This window comes from Pinus tabuliformis, chromosome 1_2 (genome assembly GCF_031772625.1).
Source record: "Pinus tabuliformis cultivar Carrire ecotype Pingquan chromosome 1_2, CPIR1, whole genome shotgun sequence".
Classification (NCBI taxonomy): domain Eukaryota; kingdom Viridiplantae; phylum Streptophyta; class Pinopsida; order Pinales; family Pinaceae; genus Pinus; species Pinus tabuliformis.
Genome location: NC_142298.1, coordinates 614,888,046 through 614,909,281, shown reverse-complemented (window position 1 = coordinate 614,909,281; position 21,236 = coordinate 614,888,046).

Below are 21,236 nucleotides of genomic sequence, written 5' to 3'. Positions count from 1 at the left end.
TTGAACAGATCAAAGAATTTTGTGAATAGTTCCATCGTCCACCCGTCCGGCCCCAGACTTTATCACCCTTGAAGGATTTAAGAACCCAATGTAATTCCTCTTCAGTGACTTCCATGTACAGTGCAACATTTGAATCATAATTATACATAGACGGATATGGATCAATCCCCCATATGAGATCTTCTACAACAATACCCTCGTTATGGCCATAAGCCATCTGAAAATGGGAGACGACAGCTTTACTAATCTCCTCTTGCAACTGAATATATTTTCCAGCAGCATATTTTATTTCCCATATAGAATTTATGTTGTGTGTTTGATCAGAAAATCGATGGAAGAATTTTGTGTTTCAGTCCCCTTCCTTGATCCAAAGAGCCTGGCTCTTCAAGCGCCAAGTGGTTTCCTCCATAGAAAGGAGTTGTTTCTTCTTTAACTCAAGCGCCCGAATGCATGACCGAGTTGATTATGGTAGATTGTTGGTGGCCATCAAAGGGTGTAAAGCATCCAGTTCACATTGGATATCGATAATCTCCTTTTGCAAGGTCTTAAACTTCTAATTCTGCTTGGATTTAACCTCCCCAAGGAGGATATCCATCTTGTCAAGTATTTGAACCATGGAGGAAGGTCCCTTAGCACATTCACGAATCCATGTATCCTTCACCAGTAAGTTAAAGTCTGTATCATCTAACCAGGTCCTATTGAATTTAAAAGGCATGCCTAGGCATATATCCGCCCTCCTCTATTGTAATGTAATAGGTCTATGAACAGATAGAAATTTACTGATAATCTCTGCATGGACATCACCAAGACAAGCTAGCAACTACTCGTGCATTAAAAATCGATCCAGTCGCTTTGCAACATACTCCACACCAGAGTGATCATTGTCCCATGTGGGAGCCATTTTAGTAGGGAAAAAATCCACAAAGTTATGCACCAGAATCACGTCACGAATTATCCCGGCTAGGGGATCAATCTTCCTAGATCTACCCCATGCTTCATCCAATCCAATGGTGCAATTTAAATCCCCAGCAATGATGAGGGAGGCCAGCTCCATAATCCCAGATGATATCAGTCTATCCCATAATACAGACCTATCCCTATATGGAGCATATATATTCAGGATATGGACATGGCCACCCAGTCTGTGGATATTCCCTTCAAGAAGAATGCCCACAACACATTTGTAAGCTTTGATCTTGACCCACCGAGGGTCCCATAAGGCCAAGTGACCACCAGAGAGACCCGAAGTGGTAGTAGCAACAATATTCCATTCCGGAAACATTTTCCGGAAGTATTGTACAACATGAGGAACAAAATGCATGGTTTCTTGAAGGAGAATGATATAAGGATGTAGAGTGGAGAAAAGACACTTAAGAGCCAGATATTTTGGGGCAACCCCCAGACCCTGGATATTGAGGGAAATAATAAAAGTCATGAAAAATCCTACTCAGGAATCCGTTCTCCAAGTGCTCGTGAGGGGGGGATCTCAACAATAGGTACATCAACCAGAAAGTGCTCCATAGGGGAGGTAAGTGGGATAGGCCTGGGTCATCCCCGAAAATGTCAGCTTCCAAAGTTCTGTTTCCACCAGACAGTAATGTTCCCAACAGAGGTTGGACTAATGTGAGGAGATGAGGAGCCAGATGGCTTATGGATAGTGAGTGTACCCAAGTCTAGTGTTTTCCTTTGTAATAAAAAGTCTAGGTCACTACCAACTGGGTCTGTGGGAGAGTTCAGAGGTGAATTAGGTGGAGTGATGCTATTTCTAGGTCCCTTAGCCCAATTATGAAAATGAGAGGGTGACGGAGATGGTATGTACATAATATGGGAAGTGGAGGGAATGTCGTGTGACAGAAGAGGTGACGAAAAAGGAGCAGGGATTTCCTAACATGGGAAAGATCATGATGAGGGTTTTCAGTTATTTTTAACAAGACTAATAGGGATTGGGATATCAGACTTGGTAGAGGATATCGGAGATGAAGATACCGTTATGGGCGAGGAGCCATTTATTGAGGAGCCAAATGCATGGGGTCCGATATAATGAGAGCCATGAAGAGTACCTAAATGATGCTGAGACGTAGCACCATGTTGATTGTTCACCCCCGGATGACCCCTGCCATATTTTGACTTTGACGACGCACCAAAACAATTCCATCCTTGCATATGACGACCCAGCCGCCATGGGCAATGGGTCAATAGATACCCAGTATGGTGACAGTATGAGCATCTAAAGGGTACACCCCAATAATCCAATCTCTGAGATAATCGAGTCTCACCCTAGCGAAGTTCAATATGGTCCAGAAACTCCCCCCCCCCCCCCCCCCCACCCCTGATACTCCTTCTCAATCAGGATCCAAGTGGCGCGTTTGTTAGGTGCACCCAAACAACATGGATCAACATAAACGAACTTGTTGATGGCATTACCTATATCCATAAGAACCTAATTTGTCCAAAGCTCAATGGGTATTCTGGACAAGTTCAACCAGATAAGCTTGTTTTATGGCATGTTGTTAACTGGATTGTACTTGATATACTAGGAATGGAGCACCAGGAAACTCTTGCCATTTATTGATGGAACAAATTTGATTTTTTCCAGATCCTCCTGATTGAGAGAGTGAAAACTATACCAACCCCTCAACAGATGCACGAAACTTCTCTTCAAAGTTGCAAGAAGCAAATATAGGATGTGAAATTGTTGAAAATGAACATTATATATGGTGGAATTACTACACTTCAGAAAATTACTGATAAATTTGGTAATAATAAATCAAGTTGAATGAAGAAAAGACATGCAAGGGAGAATAGTGTTATGCATGGGTTATTGTTATCATTCAACACTTGCAATACCTACTGGACAAATTAAAAATACCATTTCATTGTTTCAACAAAACTCAATTGTGTTGTCACTACTACAATTCATGTGGGATTTTATGGTTAAGAAAGCAAATCTGTGTACTGGTATGAATAATATGTGGTATTTTTTCCTAGGTTAATTATAGTATTGTGAGGTGGATGATCCACTATGTAAGAAAATATTATACCTTTGTGAGGCTCCCTCCTAGGGTCCTCTAACTAGAAACTAAATTTATATCATTTTAAACACAATAAGATGAGAATAACTTATTTCTATCTAAACATTTATTTGATGATAATATACCATTAAAATTTATTTTGCACAAATTAAATAAGTAAGAATTTCATTGCAACCATTTACATAAGTAATCAATAAATAGAGGAATACTTGTTCCAATAGCTTAGTTGAGATGCTCCTGATCTCCTGATTCTATTGGGATGCTCCTCTTGACTACTCGACTGGATTTGCCTCCCAGCCAAATAGGAAGTATTTCCTAGCCCAGGGAACCTCCACAGGTTCCCTAGCCCTCCGATCCCAAGTCCAACCAGATGTAGTGTGTCCAAGTTAAACAAACACTCTCCTTCTCTCCCTTCTCTTTTTCTCCACCTTCCTCCCAAAACAAAATCCTCCAAAACCACAACCAAAACCAAAACCAAAACCAAGACCAAGGATCCCCCCCTCCTCTCATCATCCTTCCCCTTTTATTCCTCTTCCTCCCATCCACCTCAACCACCTATCATTAATTTCATAACTGCCCCCTCATCCTTTCATTTGAATTTTCTTACCATATATTCTCCCAAGTAAATTTGAGAGGACATTTTGGGGAGAAGATATGGATATTTAATTTGGAATTTAATTCGGGAAGACCATATCTTCTTCCAAGTAAATTTGAGAGGACATTTTGGGGATAAGATATGGATATTTAATTTGGTAATGAATTGGGGAGGACCATATCTTCTTCCAAGTAAATTTGAGAGGACATTTTGGGGATAAGATATCGATATTTAATTTGGAAATTAATTGGGGAGGACCATATCTTCTTCCAAGTAAATTTGAGAGGACATTTTGAGAATTGAATAATAACAATAATAAATTTTATATCAGTAAATAAAAATTACAGTTTCCCAAATGTAGGTATTTAGCAATATTTCTTGATAATTATAAGTCAATATTTTCAAGTAATTTAAACACTAATAAAATTTGCACGATTAGATTAAGTGGGAAATTACATGCACCCCTCCTTCAAAAAAACTTCATCCCAAAGTTAGAGTGAAAATATACAAGGAGTTCGAAAGAAGTTTGACAATAAGGCATAACAAAATACAGAGAGAGTTATAGTAGTAAAATTTCAGAAGTCAGACAATGACACCACTTCCCATCAAGAGTCTTCGACTAATCTATATCCTCCTATCCTTCCTAACCTACTTCCATTTCCACCCTATCCATCCTCTACTGTTATATACTATGGCATTGGCTATACCAATCTAACTACTGATAAAACCAATATGGCGAAAGTGTCAACTATATCAACCTAACTTCCCTAGTAGGAAACTGGAAATAATCATCACACGTCTAGGGGAGTGTGTCCATCACTTGCCTCCCACGATTCTAGGTTGGAAGGTTACATGGTGGGAAATACCTCCACCCCTCCTTACAACTAGGGTCAACACCCTAATATGGACCACACTACAATGCTGGTTGGATACATGTCATTGAATAATCCAGTCAGGTAGTCTTGTCACCTGCCATTTACATTTTACCCATGTCATAAGAGTGCATATCCAGTAGATAAAAAATGTAATAGAAAAATGTACATCATAACTTTCCCCGTTAGATGTCTCGACCTTCCCCAATGGAAGAGTAGATCTTGGCTATCATATAGTTCTTTCCAATCTACAGGTTAGTTCTCATTCATGAATATATATAACAACAAGTTATATATAGATAAGCGATCTTAAATATCATGTTATTAAGTCTAGTATCCACGTGTCAATTTTGTAGTTCATACTAGAAATAAATCATAATTTCACTAAGTCATTCATTAAATAAATCATATCCACTTAAGCCATTCATGAAACAACAATAACTCTAATAAGTCATGCACTAGATAAATCATCACCAAGTAAGTCATACATTAGTTCATACATCAAACATTTCCATCATCAATACCTAATCCATCTAATGATTTATATAAGTAGTTTCACATGTCCAACTAAATGCATCAATATTACATAGCGTTCATAAATGAATAACATCGAACTGAAAATCGAGCCTTAGCATAGGTAGCTATCTATGTCAAAATGGGCATCACAGATGCTAAAAAAGTGAGTGGCAGTCATGACATATAGTCTCTGCATCCTCCCAGGTAGCAAATCCTGGGCTATACTTGTCCCACTAGACCTTAACCTAGTCCACCATGCGACGTCTGAGATGTCGAACCCTATGATCCAATATGCATAATGGTTTGACCACTATGGTTCCCATGTCCAAGACCTACAATTCCCTCCAATCTAGTTTGTGATATTCATCAGAAACATAATGTCGTAAAATAGATACATGAAAAAAATCATGAGTTTTTGGCAAATGGGGTGGCAGTACAAGACGATAAGAAACTGATCCAATCTTCTCCTTGATCGTAAAAGGTCCTACAAACCAAAGTGATAACTTCGTCCCCTTCCCAAACTAAATGGTGCTTTTGTTGGGTCGGATATGAATAAAAACTTGGTCCCCTACTTCATAACTACGATCAATCCTATGTGAATCAACACAACTCTTATGTCTATCTAGTGCTTCCTTTAACCTTTATCGAATTTGTCTTACCTGTTCCTCCATTTCTTGAACTAATTTTGGCCCAACTATTACTCAATCCTCCAACTTTTCCCAACTCAATGGCATCCTACATGGCCTTCCATATAGAGCTTGATAAGGAGGCATCCCGATTGAACTGTGGTAACTATTGTTATAAGAAAACTCTACCAATGGTAAGTACCTTTCCCACTGAATCTGATTATCCATGACGTACATTCTAAGCATGTCTTCCATAACTTGATTTACTCTTTCAGTTTTCCCATCTGTTTTTGGATGATATGCACTGCTCAAGTTCAACTGAGTCCTTAGCACTGACTGCAAACTTGTCAAAAACCTATATGTAAATCGAGAGTCTCTATCGGAAATGATCTTTGTGGGTAACCCATGTAGTCGAATAACTTCACTTATAAAAACTCTTGCCACATCCATAACATCGTAAGTGTCTCTTACTGGAATGAAATGGGCACTTTTGGTAAATTTATCAACTATAACCAAAATAACATTTTGCCTCTGTGACGTGAGTGGAAAACCCACAACAAAATCCATAGAAATTACCTCCCATTGAGATATAGGGATGTCATGTGGTTGTAGGAGTCCTGCTAGAGGGTGATGGTCAGCCTTCACTCATTGAAATTCAAGACATTTGGCGTCAAACTGGAAAATGTCATGCTTCATGCCTACCCAAAAGAAGATTTTCTTTGTGTCTATGTACATCTTCTTCACTCTAGGATGTGCACAATAGAGTGCTCTATGTGACTCTTCGAGGATGGTCCTTCTCATACCCCCTTAGCTATGTACATTCTCCCTTGCAATCTCAATAGTCCATCTAGTTCAAGGACATATCCCTCAAACTTTGGTTCTATCTGCTTCCCACTCTGGAGTGTTGAGATAACCTTTAGATACCAACTATCTTCAAAGAGTTTCTCCAACACATGTTCCCTGAAATTTACCTTTAAGGCTACTAGGGAGAAGGTCCGTGGCCTCCTACTTAGTGCATCAGCCATCACATTCTCCTTTCCCTTAATGTATGAGATCTCAAAATCATACTCACTCATGAATTCGCTCCACCGCATTTGTCTAGCATTCAAATCCCTTTGAGTGAAGAGGTGCTTCAGGCTTTGATGATCTATTCTTAACTCAAATCTTCTCCCAATGAGGTAGTGTCCCCATAGTTTCAAATCTAACATCACTGCTGCTAATTCTAAGTCATGGGTAGCATACAACTCTTCATATTCCTTCAAATTTCTAGATGCGTAAGCTATTACTCTACCTTCTTGCATCAGTACTGCTCCCAATCCTTGCTTCAAATCATTGGTGCAAATAGTGAAGTCTTTTTCCATGTCCAGTACTCGAAGGATTGGTGCACTAGTTAGTAACCTCTTTAGTTCTATGAATTCAGTGTCACATTCATATGCCCATTCATGCCTAACTTGCTTTTGCTATAATGTGGTGATGGGATTTGCAATCCTTGAAAACCCTTCCACAATCCTGATAATACCCTGCTAGCCCCATAAAACTACACACCTCATGAGAATTTTTCGGTACTCTCGAATCCATTATGGCCTTTACCCTTTCCAGGTCAACTGAAATCCCCTCTCCTGAAATGATGTGCCCAAGGTAATGAACTTTCTTCTAAAAGAAGGAACATTTTGACAATTTTCCATATAATTGATTTTCCCTTAAGCAAGTCAATACAACCCTTAGGTGCTTTTCATGCTCCTTTCCATTCTTGGAATACACAAGAATGTCGTCTAGAAATACTTTCACAAATTGGTCCAAATACTTCCTGAACACCCCATTCATGAGGCTCATGAATACTGCTGGTGCATTGGTCAAACCAAATGGAACTACAACTACGAACTCGTAGTGCCGAAACCGAGTTAGAAATGAAGTTTTTGAGATGTCATTTTCCTTAATCCTCAATTGGTGGTATCCAGATCGTAGATCTATCTTTGAGAAAAATGTTTCTCCCTTCATTTGATCAAAGAGGTCATATATTCTAGGTATTGGGCACCTATTCTTTATTGTGGCTCTATTCAAGTACCTATAATCTATGCATAGTCTTAAGGAACCATCCTTCTTCATGACAAAAATCACTGGTGCACCACAAGGTTAAATACTAGGTCTGATAAATCCCAAGTCTAAGAGCTCTTTTAACTGCATCTGCAACTCACGAAGTTCTAGAGTTGTCATCCTATAGGGTGTCTTAGATATTGGTACTGCACCAGGTTTTAGGTTGCTTGTGAAATCAATCTCCCTTACAAGAGGTAATCCAGGAAATTCCTTAGGAAAAACATCCTTGAATTCTGACCAAATTGGGTGTTGATCTAGGGAGGATCCTTTTTGGTCACTTACAGCCTCAACCACATATACCTTGCAACCTTGTTGGAGACAATGCTTTACCTTCATCATGGATATGAATTGTAGAGACACTCCTCTCTTCATTCCACAAATCTAAATTGACCTACCTTCATCATCTAAGCAAATCACCTTCTTCTTGAAACAGTCTACCAAAGATTGATGAGCTTCTAGCTAGTCCATTCCAATAATTACATCATACATCCCCAATGTTGTGACATATGCCTTCAACTTAGTTATACACACCCTGAGGTTCACCTAGCATTGGTCAACACTAAGTCCTATTGCTTGTTTTATCCCATAAGCCATCTCAACTTGCTTAAAGTCATCATGCTCATAGGCTGCCAACCCACATTTTTCTAATGCAACTGGTGAAATGAAACTATCTGTAGCACCTAAATCAAACAAAATTTTAACTCTTACAAGTTTTGTTTATCATACATGAGTTTTCTACAATGGTAGACTGGTGTTCAACTTGTTGGCTATCAACTGTTGCATATATCCGATGGTGGCTACTTGCTCCCCCCATTGGTGCCTTTCCTTCCCTACTGTTGTTACCAGTTTGTAAATCAGGACAGTCATGCTGGTAATGAGGTCCCTCGCATCCCGAACAACTGATGTGTGGTACAATTTGAACAGAATGTTGTGGAGTTCCTTGGAAAGAATTCCTTCCCCTGGGACCCCTATCCCTACTTTTTGCTCCTCATGTATGACCTTGATTTGCACGAATCCTTGAAGTTGTGGCTAAAGCTGCACTAGTAACCATTGAGATCCCCACTATCAGTGCTTTGGGTACAACCCTATTCCCTTATGGAGGTACCCTCAAACTTCCCCCTCTTGGGAAGGTACGAGGGGCCTTCCCCATATGTTATAGATCCATTTGGGCACATCAACCCTGACTTACAGATCAGTACTATTAGGGCCCAAGAAACCCTAATTTAGTTGTTACATGCCCTAAATGAATTCAACCATTAGAATTCCTCCTTCCCAAGAGATTCCATGACTAAAATCATCCAAAAATTGCCTCTTAGAAGATTAGCGTAGGTAAGCCTTTATCAGGGTGCACTGTAGTGCAATCCAGTATACTGCCAGGGTGCATTGCAGTGCACTTAAGCCCTCTTTGGCCTGCGCTCGGCGAATTTGAATGAAATAGGCATTAGGTTTTGGAATATTCTTATCCATAGGATGCTTCTGGAAGTTTCCCAAGGCTATCCACTCCTTTGGGCTAAAAATTAGATGAGGGAGAGAGTTAAGGAACATCAATCCATTTATCCCTTCCTCCATGGAACTAAATCCTATGTTTGGGAGGGCATTCATTATCACCATTTATGGCATAACTTCCTTCATTCACCTATAAAAAGGAAACTCATCTAAGTGATCATGGGCTGGAAATCATTGAATTATAGGGAGATGTTGTTAGTATGAGACTTGAGTTGGTTTCAAGTATTATAGTGATGTCAAAATGTCTTACTTTTATGAGGAGAGGATGGGATTGAATTGGAGGAGTGACACTGAATCAAGCAAATTGGGTTGTAACTCTTCCTTTTACTAATAAAGTGTTTAAAGCTTTTTTTATATGTTTGTATTGTTTATTGATGCTTTCATATGCGTATTATGAACTTGATTCCATTTTATGTTTAATCAATAGATCATTATCATATGCTTTGATCGGTGTTTGTCTTCTGTCTGTGTGTAGGTACTTTTCAAGCGGATTAAGTAGGGAAAGGAGCGACAGAATTGGTCAAGGGAGATAAGGAGTAAGAGAAGGTTTCAGGTAGGCTTCTTTACTGTCTTATTTAATCTATTGGTTATAGAATAAAGTAGAGAATGCTTTGCATTGTTTTTCTAGACTTAGTTACTAGTCTAGGGGTTTAAGCATTTATCTGTAGACACTAAAACTTCCCAAAACACCATAAACGTTGGTCGTTGGGGAAAAATGGTTTTTTCTCGACCCTTCAAGTCTAAGTGATCTTCAACATACCAAGCATGTTCCACAACTTTTGGAACTAAGGATGGTTTCCATATCTACACCATTTCGGTAACCTTAGGGATCAATCCACAAATCAAACAATCTGCTTGGTGTTGATCAGTATCCATGTAGGAGACATACTTGACCAATTCCATGAATTCAAACTCATATTCTTCTATCATATGATTTCCTTGTACCAAAGAATGGAAGGATCCTACCTGTTGTTCTTCATAATATGCTGGTAGGTACTTTTTCCTAAATCTCTCCTCAAATAACTCCCAAGTAACTGTGTTTGGAGTGAGGTGCAGTTGATGCTTTAAGTCACCCCACCAATTCAAAGCACTATCTCTGAGTTATAATATTGCTATTTTAGCTTTTGAATTAGAATTATAATCCCTTAGTGTGAAGCACCTTTTCATTCCTTCTAACCAGACTTCTACACGTTCGCTGACACGACCTCTAGCAAACTATAGGAGCTTAATCTTTTGGATCTCCCTAGTAATTTCCTCGATTGGAGGTCCTCTATCAAAGTCTTTTGATCCCTCGATATTTCCTAACCCTGATGGAGGGTGCTCTACTTCCACTTCAATTTTTTGGCACCTTTTTAAGGTCTCATTAATTGCTTCTAGGGAATGCAAGATGATAGCCAACTCCGATGAAGGTAATGGGTTGGAGGTCATTGTGATGACCCCCCTTGACCTTGATTTCTTCATGTCCTCACCATTTTGAATTGCTCAAATATCTGTATGATACACAAGACTTATTAGCACAAATTAGGGCCTTGTCAATTCTTACTCGGCTCACACATGTTTTGCATAATGATAGGTGCAAGTTTTCCTTTGTTTATGCTTGTAAACGACTATTTCTAATACTGAGAAGATAACCATGGGTCTACTAAATCCTCTCCCATTTCTATCTAAGCAAGTGCTACCACGCACTTCTAGTCACCCTCAAATATCTTTAGATATCCCTAAACAATCATCCTAAATCCATCTTATATATTTTGAGCATTCATAGAAACATTAACTTACCATTTTTAAGCACATTATTATAACTAGGTGTCCTCTTGAAATTCCATCAACAATGTTAGATTAGTTTTTCAAAGTGGATGCCTAACTGTCTCAATCAACTCAATATTGACATTATTGTTAGATATATACTATCCAATTGATGTATATAGAATGGCTAGTGCTACATGTTTTAAGCTAATATTATTGTATATTGTAAGTGATTCTAACATACCAATCAATTGTTGTTCACATTTGACAACTTATATGTATTGAAATCTACTAAAAGAAAAGAGAAATATGTGTTGTGCAATGCAATGAAGTTGGGTGTTAAAGTTTTATAAGCTAGGGTTTTTTTTGTTAACTACTCAAAACCCCTACATTCCCATAAACATATGCATATATATAATCTATTTTAAATTAAATAACATTATACTCTACTTTATATACTATAATATTTAAAAATTCAAAATTCTCAATTAACAATTATATAAATTATTTATTATTTGGTTTATGACAAGTTTGATATATATAAAGTTTGATAAGGTCCTTATCCACTAGTCACTTTTCATTTCAAAAATTTGGACCAAGCATAATTGTTATCAATACTTTATATAGTTGTTATCAATACTTTATATATGTTATCAGGGAAAACCTCTTTTGTTCTTAGATGAAATGTAGCATATTTACATATAAATAAGGTAACAATCAAAGATAAAGGTTCCCATCCTCCATTCTTTCCATAATATAAAGTAAAAACAAAAAAACAAAAAAAATTTACTCAGGTATAATTGTTTTATTAATTTTATTTTATTAATCTTATTGGGTATTTAATCTATCTTATTCATATCCCATATTGTCTAATAAATAAACTTTTGAATATGCATAATTAAGAAAAGATATAAAAAAAGATAATTAAAAGGTACAAAATCATGGGAGAAATAATTATAATATAAAACAATGAGATATATTAACACTTTTGAAGCAAATCGAAGAAGTTCAGGATCGAGAGATATTTTCTTTTGTTCGAAGCCGAAGTCGGTGACTTTTATACAGCCGACCAAGGGCTTCAGTCATTTAAAACCCAAAGAAACTTGTTATATATTTATCATATCTAGGACCAAGGTTTAGATTTCGGCACTTAAAGCAGGATTTTTAGGGCTTCCTGTGGTTTTTTTATATGTTTCGTGCAGCTCCTCGGTTACAGCCGATGTAAAAATGAAATATGTGTGATAAAAAGGGGAAATTCTTTTGATAGTTTTGAAATCTTCAATATATTTAGCAAGTACACCACTATTGCATGGGACATTGAAAAAGAAAAAAGAAATCCAACCCACCGATAAAATGAAATGCAAGTCATATCACCTGGGTCGAATGTCTTTTAATGGGCCAGTGGGGAAGGGATATCATGAGAATTCTGCAATGGTGAGAGACAAAGGTACATTTTTGTAAGCACTTAAATAAAATTTTGAACAGAGAACCTAGGTCACACACCTAATCATCCTCCTATTGGACTAAAGAAAGTTTCCTCCCTGCAACAAAATTTTTTCCCGAGATGGGGGGCGTTTATTAAAGTTTGAATGTAGTGCAAGCAATGAAGACTCAATGGAGGTCTATAAATATAAGGGCGTGAAGTAGAGTTTGAATTTAGTACAAGTTACGAAGACTAAAATGAGGCCTATAAATACCGTATCTGCATTCACAACCATTATTGCAGAGACGCCATCTGGCTCAAGAAAAATAACTTCCTTAGAGATGGAGCTTAAGAGAAGTTATGTTCTTCTTTTGTTGGGGTGCTTTATGTTGGTCAAGGTGAAAGTGTAGTGTCGGAAGGGGAGTTGGTCATTTATTTATTTGGCTCCTTCATGCTAAGCGAAGAGCATAAAGATTATAGAGTATGGAGGGGTGGGGGATGGAACCACTGTAAACACCAAATCTTTTCAGAGAGCAATTGATCATTTCAGTGAATTCTCGGAAAAAGGAGGAGGCATTCCACTAGGTAGATGGCTAACTGGGAGCTTCAATCCCACAAACCAATTCTCTCTTTATCTCCATAAAGAGGCTGTCATTCTGGGTTCTCAGGATTTAGAAGGAAAGAGCAGGGCTCGTATGTTCTATGCATAGTATGAGGCCATCTCCCATAAAAAGAGATGTCTGATACTCTGATTCTTCTATGGCTGCAAGGAGGCCCCGACTGCTCTGGCCTGATTGGAAATTTCTATGAATTAGGGCCTGGAGAGTCAATGATAGGCCAGAGTTTCATTTACATCAAAATCTCGTGCCTTGGAATCATGTATTTTGCCTACTCTTCTTGGATGGTCCTATTGGAAGTGGCTTTAGCATTGCCCCTACGAGGAACACATTTCTACGAACCAGGATGAGGTTGTTAATGACTTGTATGCTACCCTACAGGTGTCCTTCGACTTGAATCCCCTGTTTCACAAATGCCCATTTTATGTAACGGCAAGAGCTATTCGAAAAGTATCTTCCTTCCCTGAGTTTGTACATGCTCAATCAGCTGGACAAGCCAAGATGGGAATGTACCCAGACACAGAATGTTTGAGAGCGGATGCCAAGACTAGAGAATAAAATTTGAGCTTAAACAAACTTATATTATGAGGGAAACTTGATTGTAGAAAATGGGTATATATATATATATAGGAATTCGGTAATGGTATTGACATTGGAAACCATGGAATCGGCTCATATTCAACACTGCACTTATCATAGAATAATAATGACTCTAAGTATTTTCACATACGTTATTGTCTAGACATCTATCATTCTATATTTACTACTGTTGATGCCGCTGAAAAACAAAACGCTCGAAGTCTAAGCTGGGAATTGCAAAACAGGGAAACCAATGCAGTATGTAGAGGCTACTCGCTTGACTTCAAAGCCTTCTCTTCTCTTTTTTAGGTGTGTAAGAGCATGAATTAGCTTCAGGAAATCCATGACTGGATACTCCTGAGTGGACTTGAACAAAACATAGTTTTGGTTACCAAACTTGTGACTTTATATGGCACTTGGGATAGCTAGAAGAATGTGCGCAATATGTCTGACAGAATGGGAAAGTGGAATGTTTACTTATGGAATGCAGTTATAAGGGCTTATAGAAGGAAAGGACTCTAGCAGGAAACACTTGAACTTTATTATGAAATGCAAGGATCAGGAATTGAGCCAAACAAGTTCACCTTTGTTTTTGCAATCAGGGCATGTGCAGGCTTATCGACTTTGGAAGAAGGCAATGAGATCCATGATCAAATTGTTGGATATGGATTTGAATCAGATGTTTATATGGGGAATGTACTAATAGACATGTATGCTAAATGTGGGAATTTAGAGAATGCACACCAAATATTTGATAAAATGTCTCAGAGAGATGTGGTTTCATGGACAACAATGATAGCAGGAAGCGCAGTTAGTGAACCCAAAATGTATGTATCTATTGTTTGAATCATCAAAAGAAAAAAAATATAGCATGATAAATTCTATTGGATACATAGATACGTTATACAAGCATCTACCCACGAGTTGTTTGTTAAATTTCTACTAGCAAAGAATTTTAGTATGGTGAAGTAGGTGCATAGGGCCTAAAAAGTCCCAAAGAGTTGAAACTTAGCTTTGATACCACGTGTGAGGTCCCCCCTAGGGTCCTTTAATTAAAACCTAAATTTCTCTAATTTTAAACACAATAAGATGAGAATAACTTATTTCTATCTAAACAATTATTTGATGATAATATACCATTAAAATTTATTTCGCACAAATTAAATAAGTAAGAATTTCATTGCAACCATTTAAATAAGTAATCAATAAACATAGGAATACATGTTCTAATAGCTTAGTTGAGATGCTTCTGAGCTTCTGACTCTGTTGGGATCCTCCTCTTGACTACCCTACTAGATTTTCCTCTCAGCCAGCTAGGAAGTATTTCCTAGCCCATGGAACCTCCACAGATTCCCTAGTCCTCTGAGCCCAAGTCCAACCAGATGTAGTGTGTCCAAGTTAAACAAACACTCTCCTTCTCTCCCTTCTCTTTTTCTCCACCTTCCTCCAAAAAAAAATCCTCCAAAACCACAACCAAAACCAAAACCAAAACCAAGACCAAGGATCCCGCACTCCTCTCATCATCCATCCCCTTTTATGCCTCCTCCTCCCATCGACCTCAACCACCTATCATTAATGTCATAACTACCCCCTCACCCTTCCATTTGACTATTCTTACAATATCTTCTCCTAAGTAAATTTGAGAGGATATTTTGGGGAGAAGATATGGATATTTAATTTGGAATTTAATTGGGAAAGACAATATCTTCTTCCAAGTAAATTTGAGAGGACAATTTTGGGGACAAGATATGGATATTTAATTTGGTAATTAATTGGGGAGGGCCATGTCTTCTTCCAAGTAAATTTGAGAGGAAATTTTTGGGATAAGATATGGATATTTAATTTGGTAATTAATTGGGGAGGACCATATCTTCTTCCAAGTAAATTTGAGAGGACATTTTGAGAATTGAATAATAACAATAATAAATTTTATATCAGTATATAAATATTACAGTTTCCCAAATGTAGGTATTTACAAATATTTCTTGATAATTATAAGTCAATATTTCCAGGTAATTTAAACACTAATAAAATTTGCATGATACGATTAAGTGGGGCATTACAACCTTGTCTAACAAGTGTTTGCAGAATGATAGCAGGTCCTGGAAATGTCAATAGGAAATGTCAATAACTACGCTAACAATACTCTAAGTTATGTAAAAAAAAAACACTATGACCAAAATAGGAAAGGAAAATGAAAATAGAGGGTAAGACTAGGAAATCATAATTGGATTCCAACATCAAATTAGAAATTCCACCACTCTATTAGAGGGTATTCCATCTCCTTCCATAAGGTTTCTCCAAACCTCCAAAAGATGGCATGATCATCTATAGATAGGATGCTCTTTGGATATTATCTGATGCCACATAGTTTTATGATACTATTATCTTCTAGCATGCATCCCTTATTTAGAGTAGGAGAAATATCTCTTTGGTAAAAATTCTAACAAAAATAATGCGCACTCAAATAAAAACCTTTGTTAAAATATAGCCAATCTCGTTAACAGATTTAGTTAAGAAATTAGTTTCCAATCCAAGATAATCTTAGAAAAATATTTCTAGAAGTTGCTAGTCCAAATTTTTGGAAAGTTTTTTGTATTCTTGGATATCTCTAGAAATGGTTATTCCTAAATAATTCTAGAAATAATTTAGTATATTATAAAATCATTTTTAAATCTATTATAAAATATATTTAATAATGAGAATGACTCTTAAGTTTCCAAATGGTTTCTTTTTTTGGTCAGCTTGAATGTTTAACATGGTGTCAAAATGGGTTTAATAAACTCAATTTAGTATATTATAAAATAATTTTTAATTCAATTATAAAATCTATTTAATAATGAGAATGACTCCTAAGTTTCCAAATGGTTTCTTTTTTGAGTCAACTTGAATGCTTAACATGGTGTCAAAATGTCTTTAAGAAAATTTAAAGAGTGCAGATCATATTCTATTTAATAATGAGAATGACCCCTAAGTTTTGAGGTGGTTTCATTTTTGAGTTGGCTTGAATGTTTAACATGGTGTCAAAATGGGTTTAATAATATTCAAAGAGTGTAGATCATATGTTCATGGAGGAGATCCAAGGGCGTGAGAATGAGTTCTACGTGAAAGAGCAGAGGTTCTTCTTTTGTAAGAAAAGTCGCTTCCACCTAGTAGTAAGAAAACCCACTGCTAATGGTAGTGGAGGTAGTCATGCAGGAACACAACTACCATTTTCCATTGTCGTCACTAATCAATAAGGTCACCCTATAGGTTGTATGAAAAGGGTCATAAGTCCTAACCCCCACAACTAGCACAAAAGAGAAAATCCATCAAAATACATTCTAGACTTAGAACGAAAGAGGAAATTCATTCAAATACATTTTAGACTTAGAATCCTACAAGTTTAAAATCTTTAGATTGGAAGGTTACGATGGATGTATTAGACCCATAACTTCCATAAGAAATTGGTAGAGCATACATGGTGGATAGATTATACACAAAATAATTTGTATATTGCAATCAAAGAAAGCCACATAAGTAGTGTTAATGAGTCCAACAGATTTCAAATAAGGAATTGCTTGTTAAGAAAATCTCTAACAAATTCCAACAACCAACTAACCTAATCTATCAATTTACTAATGTAAGAATTATTTCCAAGTCTTCCTTAACTCCAAAATGAGCTTTTAAAATTTCTAGTATTTTGTTTATTACGTGTAGCAAAAGGGGATATTCCTTTTCAAGGAAGTTTTATTTTATTGTTGAAAAGTTTTAATTTATTTGTGAGAAGGGGTTTGTTTTTATTTTTACATTATTCAAATATTTGTTTACTTTTTAGTTAAAAAAAAGAGTGTGATTGCTAAAATATTTGAGACATAAAAGAAAAGAATTCTCTTTGCCATTACAAAATAAATTTTTATGGCTTTTACATGTAATTTGAGGCAAAATTTATGGAAGGAACTAAGTTTTAATGTATGAGAATGGAGAATTTCTTGTAGGTATAGGAATTTTGGGAAGTAGTGGGATATAAATTCACAAAGCTAAATCAAGAAATTCAGTAGGTCATGTCTAATTCCCTAAAAACCAACTTGCATAAATGAATAAAAGAAATAAAGGGGGTCATGGATCCATAATTTAGTAGATTACTTAATTTTTCCCAAAATAATGAGAACATTTAGTGCAAAGAAAGCGTAGAATATCTTGGAGTTAGCATATTAGGGTAATGACAAAGTGAAGAGTATGAAGCTTCAAACCATTAGGAGAGAGCTTGAAACATTGAGGAGGAAGGAGACAAAGAACATTGACCAGTACATGACTAGAGTGATAGAAGTTGTGAATCAACTCAGGACTCATGGAGAGATGATTATAGATCAAAAACTTGTGGAAATTTTTTACAAAAGACTACTGAAGAAATTCAAGATTGGTTTTATTAACGTAGAGGAGTCCAAATATCTATCCAAATTAACAGTAGAAAAATTAGCAGGATCTCTCTTTTCCCATGAATCAAGAATCAACATGGAGGCAGAGTCCTTATATCATGCCTTCAAGACTCAGGCATCCATTAGTAGATGAAAATATAGAGGAAGCAGGCATAGAGGTAATTACCAAGTATAAAGAAGAACTACATCAAATAGTCAAGGCAATAAAATCAACCTAGTTACTCTCAGAATCAGAGGGGAAGATGTGCAAGATGGAAAAACAAGTCCACCGTACAATGTTATTATTGTAAAAAGCATGAAAACTATGAAAGTGAATGTTGGAAGAAGAAATCATATTTGAATAAGGGCAGAGTGAATGCCTCCAGCATTAAAGACAAGACATCTAAGTCCATATTCATAAAATGCCAAATTTCTAAATAATATCAAAACAAGGATGGCATTTGTTTATTGGTAATAGGATGCATTGATCGTACATAAAGTAATAGAACATTTTTCTCCAGTATTGGTAGATCTATTCAATCTAGAATTACTTTAGGAGATGACTATCATGTCAAGGCCATAGGTAAAGGTGTCACTCTTTTCCTAACTAAGAAAAATGCAAATAAATATATTTTTGATGTCTTTTATGTACCGAATCTTAACATAATTGGTCAAGTTTTGGATAATTGATTCAACATGGTTATGACATTATATTTAAGGACTTCACATTCACAATATTAGTTAAATCACCTTGTACAAGACATATTGCAAAGGTCTAAATGAACAAGAACAAAATCTTCCCATTAAATATGAGAAGTGTAAATATGTCATAGTCATATGCAAGAAATGTCTCAAGCATAGATGAGACTCTGTTACAACATCTAATGTATGGTTTCCTACCTTTTAGGAGACTTAGTCTCTAGTAGAAAAAATGAATAGTTAACAGAGTTCCCATATTGAATGAGGAAACCATCACTTGTGGAAGTTGCATTATTAGAAAGCATCAAAGAGATGATTTTCCAAAAGCCTCCTGCAAAACTAAGTAATATCTAGAATGTTTCCATATAAATCCATGTGGACCAATCCAAACTCATTCCAATGTTGGAAGTTTTTATTTTCTGACATTTATTAATGATTTTATGAGGAAATTTTGGATTTATTTACTTAAAATAAAATTAAATAAATTCATAATTAATATGTCAAAGTGGAAAAATATGTCAAAGTGCTCAACTCATATGGAGGAGAAGGGTATGACTCAAAGGTTTTCACAAAATTTCATAGGCAAAAAGGAATTATAAGGTAGTTTACCACTATAGATATACCACAACATAATAGAATGGATAAATGGAAGAATTAGACCATTATGAACATGACAAGGAGTGTGCTAAAACCTATTAATTTTCCCAATTATTTTTTGGGTAAGTCTATTGTTAATTTAGCCTACATAGTCAATAGAACTCTAACAAATAATGTGAAAGGTAAAGTCCCTCAAGAAGCATGGAGTGGCATAGAATCAAGTGTTTCCCCTTTCATAATTTTTGGTTGTATTGCCTATGCACATGTCCCTAAAGAACTAAGAGAGAAACTTGACAATAAGAGTGAAAAATGCAATTTTATTGGGTACAATGAACAATCTAGATAAATATAAACTATAGACTCGAATCAATATGAAATTATTTGTGAGAAAAGATGTAAAATTCGTAAGAAAAATCTAGGAGATAAAGAGAATGAAGTAATAGATACTACTATTTCATCTCTCCTAGTAAATGAACAAGTGGAATTAAACTATCTGGTGGGCTCCAGTATTGTAGCAATAATGCTACAACTCCTGGGGCTTCCTTCTCTAATTTTATCAACCTGGTAGTTCGTAACAAACTTGGAAGCGACAGTGCTGTATGCACAAGTACTAGCTCTTGTCACAGCTGTCACTTGGTCAGCTGGCACAAGTCCGCTAGGGCTCAAGCCAACTTCTATATGTTCTCAAAAGAAGCTTTCTAAATGATGAACGAGGACTATCTCAAAGGAAATTAACCTACTTTGCAAGAATGAACTGAAAGCCAACCAAACATGGAAACCCTAGTAAACCCTAATCTGACTAGCTTAATCCTTACAATGCAACGATGGGAATGTAACTCCTAAAAATGATGTCATTACTTCTAGTGATATGAGATGCATGAATTTAAACTACTTCTATTGAAGAGAACATTGTTTTTATATTTTTGCTTAGGTGGTTGGAGTTATAATGATTTTGTTTCTTATTGGGTTTTGACTGTGCAGGGGTAGTTCGAAGGGAAGGAAGGCTTGGAAAAGGTCAGGAGGGCTAGGAGAGGTTCCAGGGGATTCCTAACATCATTCCACAGAAGTCCACAACGTTCAGGTGCTTGGCAACCGAGTTTGCAGGCTTCTACAGGATGTCTGCAGGGGATCCTACAGGAAGCTCGGGATTTCTATAGGAAGTCTGCTAACTTCTATAGGATGTTCTACAGTTGGAGTTTTGGGTGATGGAGGAGTCGAGGAGCTATATGGGTGGATAGGTAGGATGAAAAGGGAGCTTGTGATGGCTCAGGGACAGAGAGATAAGATGGAGAAAGAGTGAGTAAAGTTGGTTGGTGGATAGAAGGGTGGAAGCAATGAAAAGTCAAAAAGATGGAGCTACGTGAGAAGTAGAAGGGTTGGAAGGCAAACAAGCTGAACAGAGGATGAGTAGGTGACTTTAGGTGCGGTTGAGAAGAAGAAGAAGATAATACAACAATGTTGTGCAGTGTAAATGGAACAAATCCTCTATGTCTTGCACAAAACCGAGAATTCCATCAACCTATTCTAACTGTGTTATTTAACCAACGAATAGCAATGTAAATTGTGGAGAGAAATCGTGCATGGTGTTGGAACGAAGAAGTATTGCTCAAGATCAGAATGCATGGACGGTTCTATGACGGAAATGACTGTGTTGCAGCTTCCATGAACATATAAGACTGCGTTTTTTTGGTGGTTGGTACGGTCTACACCCCCAATCACTAAACAGAGATGGCAGTGAGTGCACTATCAACCTTTTCTTGGAGCTCTAATGAATTCTAATCCTCCTGCTGATAGCACTTTAACCATAAACTAATCCTACTCAATCACATTAAAGAAATTAAATCAGCAGACTGTGTTTTCCAAATGCATGTCAAAACAAAGAAACAAAGTGCTGAAAGGAAAGACAAGTAACAATACAAAGAAAAGGAGGTCTATTG